Source organism: Rutidosis leptorrhynchoides, chromosome 3, assembly GCF_046630445.1.
Source record: "Rutidosis leptorrhynchoides isolate AG116_Rl617_1_P2 chromosome 3, CSIRO_AGI_Rlap_v1, whole genome shotgun sequence".
Taxonomy (NCBI): Eukaryota; Viridiplantae; Streptophyta; class Magnoliopsida; order Asterales; family Asteraceae; genus Rutidosis; species Rutidosis leptorrhynchoides.
In genome coordinates this window covers 564,144,462-564,150,184 of record NC_092335.1, presented here as the reverse complement: position 1 = coordinate 564,150,184, position 5,723 = coordinate 564,144,462, and positions in this window count along the sequence as shown.

Here is a 5,723-nt window from a genome sequence, read left to right as displayed (position 1 = left end):
ATATTGCTGACTGATGATAAAACTCAAATTTCTAACTCGTATGCGTCATGAAAACATACTTATTGTCAGCCATGATGATCCCACTCAAATTTTGGGATGAAATTTCTTTAACGGGTAGGTACTGTGACGACCCGGGAATTTCCGACTAAATTTAAACTTAATCTTTATATGATTTTGATACGATAAGCAAAGTTTGTAATGTTGAGTCTCATAAATTGTGAAATGTTTTTCATGAATTAAATTAATCTTCGACCATTCCCGACGATTTACGAACCACTATTGGTAAATAGATGTGTGTGTGTGTATATATATATATATATATATATATATATATATATATATATATATATATATATATATATATATATATATATATATATATATATAAATAATGAAAAGATAATTTAAAATAGTATATGATGTTAGTGTTAAAAATTAATTATGAAAAATAAAATGAAATATGATATTATAATAATTATTATTTAAAACATACCTATGTATATAAATAAAGTATAATAAATACATATTTTGTAAATTTTGAATCTATTTAATAATTAACGGTAACACTCAATTGTCATTCTATGGAGATTAAAAAAGTTAAGTAAATTAACGTTTTACATTAAAATGATTTCACATTTTTAACTATCCTTTGGACTTTACCTTTCAATTCATGAACAATTATTTGTAGATGAATATGTATATATATAAATTTTAAACATACTAATAAGGTATTATATGTATTTGACATTATAGATAAACATGCAAAACATTACATGTTGTAATGAAAGCTATTACGATATTTTATAGTTATATATGTACATATAACTTCTATACGTATTTATTTAAATGAATATTGCAATATAAGTAATTTATAAATATTTTATATAGAAATTTATAATATCTCTAATTATGTGATAATGGTAATTTATTATATCAATACTAAAATTATGACTAATATTATATTTATATATTAACTGAATTATTATTGTGATATTTACTAATAACAAGTATTATGAATAATATTAGTATGATATCTTTATTAGTATCAATTATTATATACAGCATTATTTTAATTAATTATTAATATAAAAATAAATTAAAAAAAAGAAAAGAAAAACAAACAGAATCCTACGGTATCTATCTATATCTGTTTCTATCTATATCTGTTTTGTTTTCTCTCTTACTTCTTCTTCCCTTTTCATTTTTTCTCTGCTACTCGTGATACCTTGTCGAGACAACCACTCCACAAAACCAATCTAGATTTAATCTGATTACTAAATTAATCCTTCAATTACAATTTTAAGGTGTCTGCTGATAATCACTAAATCAAACAGAAGTTTAGGGAAAAACAAACCGCTACCTTTGTTCCTGACAGGTTTCAATCCATAATCCAATTCAGAATCAATTTTAAAATTGTAAAAGTGCAGAGTTGTGTGGATTCATATAACGAAACTACCTGTAAATTTTGAGATATTAATTCGCGAAATCAAGGATTAATTTGGGAGTCAAAGTTTTCGAGTAAAAAGTCAAAAGAATGTTCAAAAATCAAATTGAAGTTATTGAGCTAATTTCTGTTACAATTGATAATTTCAAAAGTTCCCTTGAGTGATTTATAATTCTTTTCATGAAGAAATCTTTGGCTAAAACATACTCCAAATCAAATTTAAATTTTTTTTTTTAAAACTGTACGCTGAATCAACAGCTATGCTGTTTCGATAATTTTTTTTTAATTTCTGATACATAATTAAACCCATCACATTATAGATGTTAATCTGTTGTTATAAAATCTTAAAAAATGTTTAAAAGTCGTGTTACGAGAATGGTACACTGGTCGATCAGATTTGGGGGAGAGAAGAAGAAGAAAGCATATTAATTATGTGTTAAATAAATTAAAAGGACTTCAAAAACAGAAAGACAGCATACGGTGGAATGGTTAGAGTGTTTGCGCGTGAGGGAGAGGTCGCGGGTTCGAGTCTCGTATGGAGCAAATCTTTTTAGAAAAAGCTTTTGGAAGGGTATACCTTTCTATTTTTACTCATATTATTATTATTCTTAGTAAATATTATGATTTTAATTATTATTGTTGTTAATATGATTATTAATGTTATTATTATTATCGTTATTCTTAATCATTATTATTATTATCATTAAGTATTATATTTATTGTAATTATTATTATTATCATCATTAATTATAAATACTGTAACCAATATTATGATTATTATCATTATTATTAATCTTATAAGTATTATTGAAATATTTATTATTATAATTATTTTTAACATTATTAATAAAAGTAATATTAATGAAAATTCATCTCATAAGTATTATTGAAATATTTATTATCGTTAAGGTTATCATATAAGTGTTATTATTATAATTATCTTTAACATTATTAATAAAAGTAATATTATTAAAATTTTAGAATTTTCATTATTGATGAAATAAATATCATTATTATTACTATGATTATAATTATTAATATTGTTATTAATTTGAAAATGATATAAATTTTTATTTTTTATTAATAATAGCTTTAGCATCATTGTTGGTAAGTGTTAATATTATTAATATACGTATTATTATCAACAATATTGTTATTATTATTAGTATTATCGATATTAAGAAAGTTATTATTAGTTATAAATCATTATTATCGAAATTATCATTTTTGTTACGGATAAATATTTTGTACCTAAAAATATACTTAATACATATATTGTAATTATATTAATAGTTTATATACCTACATATCAAACATAATAACAATATTTAAATAAATACTTATATTTAACAAACTAATGATATATATATATATATATATATATATATATATATATATATACTAAATATATAAATATTAAACATTTTAAAGATATACACAAACTAAATAAGTATAATATATAATTTAAAATATAATATATAAACTTGTCCGATTATGATTATATATTTTAATATATATACAAATGATATAGGTTCGTGAATCCGATGCCAACCCTGCATTGTTCAATATAGTCATATGTATTTTTACTACAAAATACATTAGGTGAGTTTCATTTGCCTTTTTACCCTTTATATTTTTTGGGCTGAGAATACATGCGCAATTTTTTATAAATGTTTTACGAAATAGACACAAGTAATTGAAACTACATTATATGGGTGAATGATCAAAATCGAATATGCCCCTTTTTATTAAGTCTGGTAATCTAAGAATTAGGGAACAGACACCCTAATTGACGCGAACTCTAAAGATAGATCTATAGGGCCCAACAAGCCCCATCCAAAGTACCGGATGCTTTAGTACTTCGAAACTTATATCATGTCCGAAGGAGGATCCCGAAATGATGGGGATATTCTTATATGCATCTTGTTAATGTCGGTTACCAGGTGTTCAATCCATATGAATGATTATTTTTGTCTCTATGCATGGGACGTATATTTATGAGAAATGAAAATCTTGTGGTCTATTAAAATGATGGAAATGTTTATTTATGTTAAACTAATGAACTCACCAACCTTTTAGTTGACACTTGAAAGCATGTTTATTCTCAGGTATGAAAGAAATCTTCCGCTGTGCATTTGCTCATTTTAGAAACATTACTTGGAGTCATTCATGGCATATTTCAAAAGACGTTGCATTCGAGTCATCGAGTTCATCAAGATTATTATTAAGTCAATTATAGTTGAATATATTCTGAAATAGTATGCATGCCGTCAATTTTCGTTGTAAAGAAAGATTGTATTTTAAAATTGAATGCAATGTTTGTAAAATGTATCATATAGAGGTCAAATACTTCGCGATGTAATCAACTGTTGTGAATCGTTTATAATCGATATGGACTTCGTCCGGATGGATTAGGACGGGTCTCTACATTAAGTATATATTTCATATACATATATATACACACATATCTATTTACAATTAATTGTTCATGAATCGTCGGAACTGGTCGTGGTTAAATGAATGTATGAAAGTAGTTCAAAAATTTTGAGACTCAAGGTAACAGACTTTGTTTATCGTGTCAAAACTATTAAATCGTATTGAGAGTTTGGTTTAAAATTAGTCAAAAAATTTTGTGTCGTCACAGTACCTACCCGTTAAAGAAAGTTCGTCCCGAAATTTGAGTGGTGACAGTTGAAACTGAAATTGAGAATGTTTTAGTACCAGATTTTGAACTCAGATTCTTAATAGAAAGAATTTCATCTTCTAAGAATGTTTCATCGAAGGAAATGTAAAGATTTCTTCGAGATAGATACGCAGATAGTTTTATGAATGCCCTACTCGGGTCGAGTTCGGGTTCATAATGAATTCGAATCAAGTAACATGGTTGATGATGAATATAAGTCAAGTAACACGGTTCGTGATGATAGTAATGTTGATCAAGTATTACCATCATCACGTTCCATTAGAGCTTCCGCATGACTTACTTAATATAATCACGTTGATCAAGTGTCATTATATTACATTAATACATTCTTTCATTCCAATATTAGTCTAAAATATCCAAGAATTTAAAACTTCAGGGTTTCACTGAATTTCAGAAATCAAAAAATTTTTTGATACGATGTACTAAGGATAGAATGACAGCGAGATAATTACGAATGAAAAAGATATAAAGATACCTTTGAAAATGTTGAGGATATTTACGACTAAGGAAGATATAACGATAGCATAGAAATAATGAAAATATTATAATGAAGAAATAAGATTTCGATGTTTTTCCGAGCTTTTCCAACGTAGCATTCTTTTGTTATCAAACTCTTGTCTTCTAAGACTCCCAGCTGTTTATACTGCTTCATCAGTATTCTCATATATGAATCATTGGTTATCAATCCGAGGTGTTTTCAAGAATTTTGAAGGATTTGAAAGCAGGTTGTAATCATCAAGATACAAATGACGTTTAAGATGAAATCAAGTGGCAACCTTGAGGAATTATTTAACTGTAGTAGGTTGAACTTATTAACGATATTTTAAGTCAAAATGTTGTAATTAATATTTCCTACTCTTTTAATACTATTTAATTGTCCAAGGTTAGTAGTCCAATATTAGTAGTCCTAATAGTCCAATATATAATCTTAGAATTTAAAATATTTAAGATCAGAAGATGATGAATTTTTTTACGTAGTTAATTAATTGGTTACTAATCAATTTTATTTTGTCCATTATTTTCTTCATTATGCCACTTGTCAAATCTTGTCTTGGATTTTGATCGGTCAAAATCCGAATATGAAATTGAATTTGAATGAAAATAGTTATTCGTGGATGAACGGATATGTATATGTGTGAATTTGAGCAGTATTGTTAATGACTGCTGAATCTGAATTGAAGAATGTACAGTATAACATGTTAATGTGAGATCTAAATATTTCTAGAGTATTACCTACCCATTAAAATAGTCTCATCATTAATAGTTTGTACAAGGGAACTTTTAATTACAATCTTTGTGAAAGTATATATACATATATATTTTCTTAAGATGTAATCATGGATTTAATGAGTCAATAAGGTATTATTCTCATTTATTTTACCGTTAAAACTAGAATACATAATTTCTAAAGCTTTAGAGATTATATAATTGTCAGGTCGAACGAAGATAAATGATGTAGAATGATACGTAGAACGATGATTATGCTCAAGGTACAGAATAAGATGTTGAGGCGTGTGGTGTTGCTGTTGGTGGTACTGTTGGTGCCGGTGATGTTGCTGAAGCTAGTAAGTTTTG